Below are 14,484 nucleotides of genomic sequence, written 5' to 3' on the forward strand. Positions count from 1 at the left end.
AGATTCAATTAGGATATTTAATTGTTTTTCTACTTAAGGCTAGTGATGTGGTAAAATATAGAACAAATGGGGATTAAAAGGCTCAAAGTGGCTAACAAGGGTGATTTAAAGGGTAGGCTTATTTAGGATAAGTGAGCTAAAATCAAACAATGGCCTCAATCATATGCAAGCATTAATTACGCTAAATAATGGACATATAGATTGGAACAAAATATAGATTACAATCATAGAGAAGGGAACACACAGGAATAAAATATTTATGGTTAAATAATGTAACCATATAGATAAGCTCAAATCTCACAGGTTGTGTGTTCTTTTGCTCAAAAATCATGTTCCAAATACAACTTCCAAACAAGTTTTAATATAAATTTTTTTTCAATTTAAATTAGTGAAAATTTTCAAAAATAGAGTCCTAAAAAGAAATTTATTACTTTAACCAAGTAGTAACTAAATGTACAAAATCAAATAAATATGCAATCAAACATGCAAATGCAATAACTAACAAGGAAAATAAACCATTGCTGTTGAGATAGAAGAGTAACTAACCCATGGAGATCGGTATCGACCTCCCCACACTTAAAGATTGCACCGTCCTCGGTGCATGCTAAGATAGGCAAGTGGACGGGTTATTCCAACTGATGCTTTTCTTCAAGGATTGTGCAGATGGACTTGTTTGTCTCCCATGTAAACGTCTTCCGGTTCTCTTCCTGGTGGCCATCCTGAAAGAAAAAGGGAAGAAAGGTAACCCAATAATAGAGATAAGAAAATAAATGAAGTATGGTTGGGTTAATGCCAAATGAAAAGGGTCTCATTTACATGGAAGCTTCAACATGTACGTGAGAAAACAATAGAAGCCATGGCATGCCAGTGGTACAAAATGTACAACAATGGGGAAGAGAGTGAGGAAAGAGAGATAATATAAATTCATGTCAATGCAAAAGTAATACAGATATAAAAGATTGGCATTGATTTAAATAATATTACTCAATCAGAATTAAACAAGTCATTAAGCACCAAGAAAATACAAGAAAAGATGTAACAGTTGAATAAGAACATTTGAACACCAATGGTAAAATAATAAATTTAGAAAAATAAAAATATGCAATGAATGAAAGTATTAAATAAAATAAAATAAAAGATAAGAAGAATGAGAAGGGAAAGAAGGGAAGAAGAAGTAAGTAAGAAAGACGGTAGGAAAAATTAGGATTGGGGAAGAAAAGATAAGATATTTGGCAAATTAGGATAAGCTGTGCGGCGCAAGCGACGCGGACGCGTGGGGTACGCGGTCGCGTGACTTGCGCTTTAAGTTAATCGACGCGGTCGCGTCGGTTACGCGGTTGCGTGACACGTTTTATGCTACTGGCGCGAGGGCAGCCTCGCGCTCGCACAACTCTCTGTTCAAAATCTTATGGTGCCAAATGTTGGGTGACGCGATCGCGTGGCGACGCGATCGTGTGAGTGGCCAATATGGGGATATGACGCGGACGCGTGCGCCATGCGTCCGCGTGGTAAGGTTGTGCTTTCAGCACCAGTCCAGCACCACTCCAGCATAACTTTCGGCTATGCACCCTTTTCACGTCGATTTTCCATGGCACGCGGCCGCGTGGGTGACGCGGTCGCGTGGGAGGCCAATGTTCCCAAGTGACGCGGCCGCATAGGCGACGCGTTCGCGTGGGGCAATTTATGCCATTGGCACGCCTTCAGCCACGCTCCTGCGTGACTCTCTGTTCGTTTACTATTTTCACCCATCTCCTTGCGACACGGACGCGTCAATGATGCGGTCGCGTCATGTGAATATTTTTTTAATTCAAAATGTAGAATGCAATGCTAAAATGAATGTTATGCATGATTTTAGGTTCAATCAATACTCAAAAACAAACAAAATAGACTAAAATTAAAACTGAAAAAGGGACGATCATACCATGGTGGGTTGTCTCCCACCTAGCACTTTTAGTTAAAGTCCTTAAGTTGGACACTTGGTGAGCTCCCTGTTATGGTGGCTTGTGCTTGAACTCATCCAGGAATCTCCACCAATATTTGTGATTCCAATGGCCTCTGGGATCCCAAACAAGGCATGTAAAGCCCTTGAGCAGTTTTAAACAGGTTCTCAGGCTTCCAGTGTGCTGAACGTCAGAACAGACTCTAGGATTCCAAACTTTGCTTTTACACCCGTCTTTGTGTTGATCATCATGATTCTATCCGGGTAGCAAGCAATCTGAATTCTCACTAAAGCGGCCAACCAACTTCCTAGACCTATTCAGTTGAGCTTTACACCAACCTTTGTGTTTAAACTTAAAGCTTCCAACCATAATGAACTTTGCAGGACAATTCTTACCACTGACCATCTTCCTCTTACTCTTAATGCCACAAAGAGCTCTAAGTTGACCATCCGTCTCCAGTAGCCCATATTCAAGTGGGGTTAGAAAGCTAAGGGATATGAATTTTACCCACTTGAATGTTGTGAAGGATGATGGCAACTTAGGGGGAGGGGTTTCCAATAACTTTGGCAAGGTGATTTTAAGCTCCACTCCCTTGTGCTCTTTTCTGATAACTACCACCTCTTTGCAAGCTTCTTCTTCTTCTTTAATCTCCATCTCTTGATTGACCTCTTCCAAGTCCTTAATCATGATATGCCTTGGAGGTTGTACACCCTCCTCAGCATCGATTTCAATCGCCTTGGAAGGAGGTTCTATAACCTGACTTTCCCATGGATGTTCAGCATCTCCTAAGTCTTCAACCAACTCTTCTTCTTGTATGATGACAGCTTCCTTTACTTGTTCTAGTACGAAGTCAGGCTCTGTCATGTCCACTGGAGTCTTTAGTATCTCCGTCATGCTACGCTCTTCATTAGATTGTCCACATGGTGTTGTGGGGGATCCTTGAATGTTCGAACCTCTAGAAAGTAATTGACTTATTGCTTGCTCCAGTTGATGAATGGTTGTTTGAAGCTGATCTACTGTTTCCTTGAGGCGAACCTCTGATTCTGGGGGTGATGGTTTTGAACGTGGTAAATGGGGAAGTGGTGGTGTTTGGGAGTAATTGGATTGGAATTGGGGTGGTTCTGTATATGGTTCATATGGTTCATAAGGTGGTTGGTATGGTGGTTGAGGGTTAGGGTCATATGGAGGTGATTGGCGGAAAGGGGCTTGTGAGTATGGTGGTCCAAAGTTATGCTGAGGAAAGGGTTCATAGGCATATGATGGTGGTTGTTGATAGCCCATTGGAGGTGGTTGTTGCCATGAGGGTTAATCAAATCCTTGTGGCTCCTCCCATCTTTGATTGTTCCAACTTTGATGCCTGTTCTCATTGTAATTTCTTCTTCCTGCAACATAACTGTAACCAGACTCATAGCCAAAGGGGTGAGAGTTCATAGTAGTAGGAGAAGATAAAAACAAAAAACTAATAAAAAGAAAATATTTTGAAAAAGATATGATTTTTGAAAAAGGATAAGAAAAGATTTTGAAAAAGATATGATTTTAAAAAAAAAATATTTGATTTTTTTTTAAAAATAAGAATGATAAATTTTTTTTTTAAATATTTACAATAACCAATAATAAGGTACACGTTTGCAATTCCCCGACAACGGCGCCATTTTGAAGAACTGAAGATTGATGGTTTAGAGGTTATAGTAAACTCTTGTTGCAAGTATAGTTACTAAACCAAGCAATCAACCTTTCTTACAAAAGCTTTTGGTTGTCACAAGTAACAAACCCCTTTTTAAATTGATAACCGAGTATTTAAACTTCGGGTCGTCTTCTCAAGGAATTGCAGGGAGGTATGTTCTTATTTTTGGTTATGAGTCTTGTAAATTAGGGGTTTTAGAAAGTAAGGAAGCAGTATGTTGAATGATAAGAAAAATAAAATAATAATAAAATAAACTCTTGGCAAGGTATTATAACTGGAAGTCCTATCCCGGTTATCCTTATCAATTGTAATGAGAATTGGATTTTTCTCCCACTTTGTTAACCTCTAACTATGAAGGTAAGTTAAGTGGATGAATTAATTCTGATTCCTCAAGTCCTAGTCTTTCCTTGGGAAAAGTTATAGTTATTGGAACCCGAATTAATTCTGGAAGAATTCCAATTTTTAATCAACAATGAGTTTGATAACTCAAGTGTCTCCAATGATTTAACCAAAGCCAAAAGGGAAGAAAGTCTACTTTGAATGAAAATAATTTGGATAAACAAAGAGCATTAATAAATTAAAGAGAGCAGTCATAAGTCTGAAATACCTCGAATTATATTAAATAAAATATTCAAATCATAACATGAGAATTCATAAATTAAATTAGAAAAATAAATAAAAGAAATATTGAACCTGGGATTGAGAGTCGCTCCTAAAACTAAGAGAAATCCTAAATCCTAATCCTAAGAGAGAGGAAAGAACCTCTCTCTCTAAAAACTACATCTACTCCTAAAATTGTGAATGTGAAAGCTTAATTTTGAATGGATGCAATCCCTCTACTTTATAGCCTCTAATCTATGTTTTCTGAGCCAAGAACTGGGTCAGAAACAACCCAGAATTCGCTGGTTGCGAATTCAAATACGCTGATTTTCGTCACTGCGATGCGTCCGCATGGAGTACGCAGTCGTGTCACCTAGCTTCAGGGTAATTATGGCATATTATATATCAAATTGAAGCCCCGGATGTTAGCTTTCCAACGCAACTAAAACCGCATCGTTTGGACCTCTGTAGCTAAAGTTATAGCCGTTTGAGTGCGAAGAGGTCAGGCTGGACAGCTTAGCAATTTCTCCAACTTCTTGTATTCTTTCTACTTTTGCATGCTTCCTTTCCATCCTCTGAGCCATTCCTGCCCTGTAATCTCTGAAATCACTTAACACACATATCAAGGCATCTAATGGTAATAAGAGAGGATTAAACATAGGGAACTTAAGGCCAAAGAAGCATGTTTTCAATTAAAGCACATAATTAGGAAGGCAAATGTAAAACCTTGCAAATAGTATGAATAAGTGGGTAAAGAGTTGATAAAAACCACTCAATTGAGCACAAGATAAACCATAAAATAGTGGTTTATTACCCGGCCATGTGAAATGGACTTGGACATAGATACTTGTCTCATAGAACTAGTTAAATCCACGCGAATATGAAATTACTGATTTATCCTAATTTATATATGCATCACTTAATTTCTTAAATTAGTAACCCTAATTTCTACTTTTAACTGGATTTTTTCTTTTAGATTCATTCTCAGTCTCGATTTTGCATCTCTTTCTTTCTGAGTCACTTTGTCAGCCTCTCAAGTCCATAACTACGTCACTCAGTCTCGCCACAAACTAAAAAATTATGTTATGTTATTATGTTGGAAGATGTTTTTATAATTTTTTTCTTTTAAATGTTATTTTTCATCATGAATAAGTTATGAAGTGTATTGAATTATATTGAATTGATTATTTTATGATTATTATATTATACTTTTTTTTGTTAAATTTTTTCAAAAATTTTCATAATCCATAAATACTCGTGGATATTATCTACGTTCTTGAAAGAAATAATTAAATAGAAATTTATGATGAAAATAAAAAAGAAATTAGGAGACCTTCTTTTAAATAGGAGTGAAAGACGAAGAGGGTTCGTCGTTCTCCCAGAGTACCTATTACTATCACTAACTAGCAATGGAGATCCAATCCAAGCTAATTTGAGAAGAGACGCGTGAACTTCATCTGTATTGGACCTTAAGGTAATAAACCTAACTCGGATTTGGAATTCTAAAATTGAGCCTAGGTTGATCTTACTTGCTTGAGAGTCTTACTAGGCCCAAATATATCTTAGTTAATATTTTGAGACATTGTTATAACAAATACTATATTATTAAATATTATAACATTTAATATATATAAAAGTTGGATATACTTATAAAACATTTTTAATTCAAATTAAAAAATTTTTTAATTATCTTTTTTGTCTCTTTTAATTTTAAATATTATTTACTAATATAATAAAAAATAAAAATAACAATAATTATTCATGAGTTCTAAGTTCCTAAATCCTAGTCCCCCCTCCAATATTTAGGAAGGCATAGGGTATTCTAGTTAATGTTGTGGAATCTTTTTTTATTGTCATCTTCCCCCCAAACAAAACTTCTTTGGAGCTTTTAAATCTATTTAAAAACTATTTCGAAACTTTTTCATGATGCATAGCAAAATTCTACTGGAATTGATCACTACTTGCGCCAATTTTACTGTCAGCCGTTGATAGGCCTTTGCTCTTCCATCCCTTGAGTTTGTTTCCCACTCTGTCAATCTCAATTTTATAGTTTTTTTTCCTCTTCTCTTATTATTCAGCATAGAATCCAGATATCTTCCCAGCATTTTATTTTCATAGAAATAATTTTCGTACAATATGTTGCTCTTCATCTCTTAAGTTGTGTTTTTTTATAACACTATAGAATATTTAGCATTGTTGACTTTTAGTCTAGAGACTTCACAAAATCTATCTAGAATTTTATTTATCTTCTCTATTTGTTGAGTTAAGGCTTCTGCAAAAAGAAGCAAATCATCAACAAACATTAAATAAGACAAGTGAATTTCATTTCTTCAAAAAGTAATAAAAAAATCCAAAATCCTTGATTCACTTCTTATTCAATAAACTGAGATAATGTTTTTATATAGATAAAAAAAAGATAAGAAAATATGGGATCTCCTTATTTTATTCCTCTTGTAGGAGAGAAAATTTCAATTTTGTTCCTGTCCAAAAGAACAATGTAGTTGGCAGACTTGACTCATTTCATGATAATATTGCTGATTTTGTTAGGTAGCCCAAACTCTAAAAGCCTTTGATTGAGGTACTCCCAACTTAGTCTATGATATGCTTTTTTGAAATTAATCTTGACATATAGCCTTTATTTTCTTTAATTATTTTCATATAGTGCATCACCTCCTTGGCAATAATGATATTGTCATGAATTTTTTGATTAGGGATGAAGTTGGATTAGTGAGGAGATATCATATCACCGAGGAAGGATTTTAGTATTTCTACAGTGATTTTATATTTCACATTACACAATGTTTTAGGTCTAAATTGGGACACAAATTTCGGCTGATGGAATTTCGGGATGAGGGCAAGGAAAGTCTTACTAGTTTCTTTGGTTATGTTAGGATCCTTCTAACACAATTAAATGAAATTATATATTTTTTCTTTCATGCCATTCCAATTATTTTTGAAAAAAAATTGCTGAAAAGCCATCTTCTCCAGGTGCTTTTAGCGATTCAATGCTAAAGAGAGCTTTCATGATCTCCAATTTCAAGGGGATGGCTTCCATATACCTACAAATATTAACATCCAAATTAGGTAAAGCCAAATGATCAATATCTAAAGGAGAGCTATTTACCTCTTCCTTAAAAAGGGATTTGAAAAAAAATTCGTTACGTGGACCTCAAGATGGTGTTCATTTTCAATCTAGTTTCCATATTGATTTCTAATGCACGAGCATCTTATACCAATTTTCGGCTTATTTTCTAGTTAAATTTAGTTAGAATTTAGTGAATTTAATTATATTTTATTGTGAAAATCTTCTGTAGATGCTACTTTGAGTTTTTCTTGTATTTTTATTATTTCAAGTAAAATTCGGATTAATTTGGCAGAATTTTGAGGAAAAAGGAGAATGTTCAAAGTTACCCCCTTTGGGCGCGAAACACCAAGCACCATCAACATTGAAAGATTAGGAGCATCTCTGCCTCGTTGGGTGCTAAACGCCAGGTCGTTGGGCACTAAATGCCAATCATGGCGTTTAGCGCCACTCAATCCGGATCCAACCTCTTCAAAGGAGTATCTTTAGTGGATTTAGCTCTTAGTTATTATCTTATCTTTTATTTTTGTAATTTTTATTTACAAGCAAAATCTTTTAGGATTAGGATTTATTATTTTATTTTAATTTCAAATCAAATTAGGATAGATATAAAAGGAAAAAGATTCACCCTTTAGGGGGAGCTTTTCACTTCCGCACGTTTTACTTTTTTGAACCCTAGTTTTATCTGTAAGTCATGAGCCACTAAACCTCCTCGGTTAAGGTTAGGAGCTTTGTTTATTTCTATGGATTAAGACTATTGCTTTTTTATTTTAATTGTATTGATTCAGTTTCAAAGATTGATTTCATTCTTCATCTTATGTGTCTGGATATAACGACAGTATAACCCTGATTCTACATGTGTTCTTGAAATTCTCGACAGAGTTATCTCACTTGAACAACAGCTTGAAAGCAAATTTCTCCTAAATTGCTAATTACTTGAACTATTCGGGATACGTGACATATAATCCTCTTAGTCTTGGGTGATTAGGGTTTCTGTGGCTGTAAACTAGAATTCCTCTTAATCCTCTAATCTAAATTAAGTGACTAAGACACTGGCGTTTGATTTGGGTTAGAGGAGGCTAAATCACTAAGACATTAGGGTTTAGTCAATTACAGTTTATTGTGAAAGGAATCTTGCATAATTAAAATAGTTGGTAAGAAAAATTAATCCGGATGAATAAACAATTCTAAACCTTTAATTGTTTTCTCTCATATATTTCACATTACTTTTATTGTTTGCATTCTAATTCTTTGAACTTACTATTTAATGCATTTTAAAACCATCAAAACACAACTCTCTGCTTGCCTGACTAAGTGAGTCATTCAACCAATTTTGCTCAGTCCATCAATCCCCATGGGATCGACCCTCACTCACCTGAGGTATTACTTGATACGACTCGGTGCACTTGCCGGTTAGTTTGTGGGTATTCAAAATTTTGCATCAAGTTTTTGACGCTGCTACCGGGGATTGACTGTGATTGACAACTATCAGTTGTCTGATTGCTTAGATTAGGTATTTTTGCGTGTGCTGTGAGCAGAGAGGGTGTTAAAGGTTGTGCGTGCGCACAAAGCTATGCGCACGCAAAGGTGTTTTTTTTTTTGAAAAAAATGAGACATCAAAATGGCCAGCTTTCACACCTTCTGTGCATATGCACACAGGTCCGTGCGCACACACATAGGCAAAATGAGGGAGGTTGCGGACGCACAAGGTGTGCTAACGCTCCCAGCAGAAGGTGTATAAGCTGGTGTGCACGCGCACAGGTGGGTGTGCGCGCACTGATATTGAGATTTGCTCGATGGCTTAGAATTTCTCTCATAGAAATAAGGACTTCGTTGTAAGCATAGCTCCAAACCAACAAAAAATTCTCACATAAAAAATTTGAGTTGTCACAAGTACGAACCCCAATAAGAATTAACCGAAGTATTTAAACCTCGAGTCGTCTCACAAGGAATTACAATGAAGTGCTTTACTATTGGCTATGAAGGAATGTTTTGGGGTTTTTGAAATAAGGAACAAGAAATGTAAATAATAAGAACTAATAAAATAAAGGAAAAGAACTCTTGGCTAGACATGGTTAATTGAGATCACCATCCTTGTCTACAAACCAAATATTGATAATTATGAGGAACCAAGCTCATTAAGTTTACTTCTATACTTGAAGTATATAAAATGGCTTAATCAAAATCAACCCATAAGTCCCAACCTATCTACTAATTAGATTAGTAGTGGGTTAGTGTCAATGAATATCAAATTGACTACGAAGGGTTCTCAAATCACCAATTCAATGAGATCCAATGACTAAGGTCACTCAATTCCCTTAGCCTAGGCCAAGAGTAAAGAGAACTACTCAAAAACTAGAGGAAATATTTTAACTAACACCTAGAGTACAAGAAAAGTAAACATCACAAAATGCAAGAATTAAAGGAAACCCATAACTATCATCAACAATAAATCAACAATAACAATGGAGATAACATAAAAGAGACTTAAAATCATAAGATTGCATTCAAAGAAATCAAGATTCAACAATGGTTCATAAACATAGAAATGGTAAAATAGGGAAATTAACAACAAGAACTAGAAGAACAAAGGTGTAGCAATAAGAAATTAAAAGAGAAAACTAAATCAAAACAAGAATTGAAGGTTGGATCTAAGAAAATTAAACCTAAATTACCCTAAATTCTAGAGAGAAAGGAGAGCTTCTCTCTCTAGAATTATACCCTAAAACATGATGAAAAACTAAACTATGACTACTTGCTTCATTCCCCCTTCAATCCTTGGGTTCAATAGCATCAGAAATGAGTTGGATTGGGCCCAAAATGAGCTAGAAATCGCCCCCAATGAGTTGCTTAAAGTGGACCCACGCAGCTCCATCGGCGCGCACGCGTACATGGCACGTGAACGCCCCTATACGTCAGGAAACTATGGCAAATTTTATATCATTTCGAAGCCCCGGATGTTAGCCTTCCAACGCAACTGAAACCGCCTCATTTTGATCTCTGTATCTCAAGTTATGGTCGATTGAGTGCCAAGAGGTCAGGCTTGACAGCTTTACGGTTCCTTTATTTCTTCATGAGTTCTCCCACTTGCATGCTTTTCTCCTCACTTCTTCCATCCAATACTTGCCTTATGAACCTGAAATCACTCAACAAATATATCAAGGTATCGAATGGAATTAAAGTTAATTAAAATCACCAATTTGAGGGCCTAAAAAGTATGTTTTCATATTTAAGCACAAATCAAGGGAGAATTGCAAAACCATGCTATTTCATTGAATAAATGTGAGAAAAGGTGATAAAATCCCCCAAAATAAGCACGAGATAAACCATAAAATTGGAGTTTATCAAATCTCCCCACACTTAAACTAAGCATGTCCTCATGCTAAGAATAAAGAAGGACAAGAAAAAGGTATGAACATTTATTCAATGCAAATAAACTATATGAACCTATCTACATGCATGCAACTAAATGCAAAATGATTCTACCTACTTGGTTAAAAGTAAATCAATCTCCAAGAACATATATAAGCAAGTAGGGAAAAGATCATATGATGATTCATGAATCTTACCAATTCAAATATCAAAATGAAGTTCAAATAACTTGCAAGAAGAAATCTCATGAAAGCTGAAAACAGGGAATTGAGCATCGAACCCTCACCGGAAGTGTATTCGCTCTAGTCGCTCTAGTGTATAGGGTTTATCACTCAGTTCCCTTCTACTCATGCTTTCCAAGATTTATTTTTCATCTAACAATCAATAGTTATTCAATGTATGCATACATTCATCATGAGGACTTATTCATAGGTTGTAACGGGGCTAGGGTAAAGGTAGGGATGTATATGGTCAAGTGAGCTTGAAATTTGCATCTTTGATTAGCCTAAGCTTTCACTAAACATATATAGCAACCTATACAATTCTAATACACAACCTAGCTACCCATGATTCCCACTTTTTCACATACTCATGCATTTTTTCAATTCATATCCTATATGCATTGATATTATTGAACTTTACTTTGGGACATTTTTGTCCCCTTTTTATTGCTTTTCTTTTTCTTTCTCTTTTTTTTCTATATTTTTTTCTTTTTATAAACATTTTTTTCTCATATATATTTTTTTTCAAACTAAAATATATACAAAGATGTCAATGCATATGGTTTTATATATTTAATGCATAAGCATGTACCCAATTCCCAAAAATCTTCAACAAAAATACAAAAACACACTTTTCTCTCAACCAATGTTCCAAGTTTCTCATACCCAAATGGTACACACTCTCACTAGCCAAAGCTAATCAAAGATCCAAATTAAGGATATTTATTGTTTTTCACTTAAGGGTAGTGATGTGCTAACATTAAGAACAAAAGGGATTAAATAGGCTCAAAATTGGCTAACAATGGTTGATGCAAGGTAGGCTATTTGGGTAAGTGAGCTAAATAAAATGATGGCCTCAATCATATAAATGCATGTATACATGGAATAATGGACATATAGAATCAAACAAATCAAAGATTACAATCATAGAAAGAGAATAATGCACACAAGAATGAAAATAAGTGGTTATAAAATGTAACCACACAATTGGGCTCAAAACTCACATGCTTGTGTTCTTAGCTCAAGAACCATGTTTCAAAATACATTCTTCAAGCAAGTTTGTCACAAAAAAATTTTTTCAAATTGGTAGGTTGGTGCACGAAATTGTGATCTCTAGGCTCGAACAAATCCTGGTAATGGCTCCAAAGCTTGGTGCTCTGATCTTAATTCATAATTGTCACAACTTCGATACAACTAACCAGCAAGTGCACTGGGTCGTCCAAGTAATACCTTACGTGAGTAAGGGTCGAATCCCACGGAGATTGTTGGTATGAAGCAAGCTATGGTCACCTTGTAAATCTCAGTCAGGCAGATATAAATGGATAATGGTGTTTTCGAATAATAATTAATAAGATAGGGATAGAGGTACTTATGTAAATCATTGGTAGGAATTTCAGATAAGCGAATGGAGATGCTTTTCGTTCCTCTGAACCTCTGCTTTCCTGCTATCTTCATCCAATCAATCTTACTCCTTTCCATGGCTGGCTTTATGCAAGGGCATCACCGTTGTCAGTGGCTACATCCCCTCCTCTCAGTGAATAATATGCTCACGCACCCTGTCACGGCACGGCTATTCATCTGTCGGTTCCCGATCATGCTGGAATAGGATTCACCCTCCTTTTGCGTCTGTCACTAACGCCCAGCACTCGCGAGTTTGAAGCTCATCACAGTCATTCAATCATTGAATCCTACTCAGAATACCACAGACAAGGTTTAGACCTTCCGGATTCTCTTGAATGCCGCCATCATTCTAGCTTACGCCACAAAGATTCTGGTTAGGAGATCTAAGAGATACTCATTCTAGCTTATTTCATGTAGAACAGAAGTGTTTGTCAGGCACGCGTTCATAAGGGAGAAGGATGATGAGCGTCACACATAATCATCACCTTCATCACGTTCTTGGATGCGAATGGATATCTTAGAAGAGAAATAAGAAGAATTGAATAGAAAACAGTAGTACTTTGCATTAATCTTTGAGGAATAGCAGAGCTCCACACCTTAATCTATGGAGTGTAGAAACTCTACCGTTTGAAAATACATAAGTGAAGGTTCAGGCATGGCCGAGATGGCCAGCCCCTCTGATCTAAGAACCAGGCGTCCAAAGATGTCTAATACAATAGTAAGAGGTCCTATTTATAATAAACTAGCTACTAGGGTTTACATGAGTAAGTATTTGATGTATAAATCCACTTCCGGGGCCCACTTGGTATGTGTTTGGGCTGAGCTTAAGTGTTGCACGTGCAGAGGCCATTTGTGGAGTTGAACGCCAGTTTTTGTGCCAGTTTGGGCGTTCAACTCTGGTTTTGGATCCTTTTCTGGCGCTGGACGCCAGATTTGGGTAGAAAGCTAGCGTTGAACGCCAGTTTACGTCATCAATTCTTGGCCAAAGTATGGACTATTATATATTGATGGAAAGCCCTGGATGTCTACTTTCCAACGCAATTGGAAGAGCGCCATTTCGAGTTCTGTAGCTCCAGAAAATCTACTTTGAGTGCAGGGAGGTCAGAATCCAACAGCATCAGCAGTCCTTTTTCAACCTCTGAATCTGATTTCTGCTCAAGTCCCTCAATTTCAGCCAGAAAATACCTGAAATCACAGAAAAACACACAAACTCATAGTAAAGTCCAGAAATGTGAATTTAACACAAAATTTATTAAAAACATCCCTAAAAGTAACTAGATCCTACTAAAAACATACTAAAAACAATGTCAAAAAGCGTATAAATTATCCGCTCATCACAACACCAAACTTAAATTGTTGCTTGTCCCCAAGCAACTGAAAATCAAAATAGGATAAAAAGAATAGAATATACTATAAATTCCAAACTATCAATGAAACAGAGCTTCAATCATATGAGCGGGACTTATAGCTTTTTGCCTCTTGAATAGTTTTGGCATCTCACTTTATCCATTGAAGTTTAGAATGATTGGCATCTATAGGAACTTCAGATTTCGAATAGTGTTATTGACTCTCCTAGTTCAGTATGATGATTCTTGAACACAGCTTCTTTATGAGTCTTGGCCGTGGCCCTAAGCACTTTGTTTTCCAGTATTACCACCGGATACATAAATGCCACAGACACATAATTGGGTGAACCTTTTCAGATTGTGACTCAGCTTTGCTAGAGTCCCCAATTAGAGGTGTCCAGGGTTCTTAAGCACACTCTTTTTTTTGCTTTGGACCTTGACTTTAACCGCTCAGTCTCAAGTTTTCACTTGACACCTACACGCCACAAGCACATGGTTAGGGACAGCTTGGTTTAGCCGCTTAGACCAGGATTTTATTCCTTTAGGCCCTCCTATCCACTGTTGCTCAAAGCCTTGGGATCCTTTTTATTTGCCCTTGCCTTTTGGTTTTAAGGGTTATTGGCTTTTTGCTCTTGCCTCTTGGTTTTAAGAGCTTTTGGCTTTTTCTGCTTGCTTTTTATTTTTCTTTCTATATTTTTTTTCCTATATATTTTTTTTCTACAAGCTTTGTTCTTTGCTGCTTTTTCTTGCTTCAAGGATCATTTTTATGATTTTTCAGATTATCAAATAACATGTCTCCTAGTCATTATTCTTTCAAGAGCCAACATATTTAACATTC

Source organism: Arachis hypogaea, chromosome 16 (genome assembly GCF_003086295.3).
Source record: "Arachis hypogaea cultivar Tifrunner chromosome 16, arahy.Tifrunner.gnm2.J5K5, whole genome shotgun sequence".
Lineage (NCBI taxonomy): Eukaryota > Viridiplantae > Streptophyta > Magnoliopsida > Fabales > Fabaceae > Arachis > Arachis hypogaea.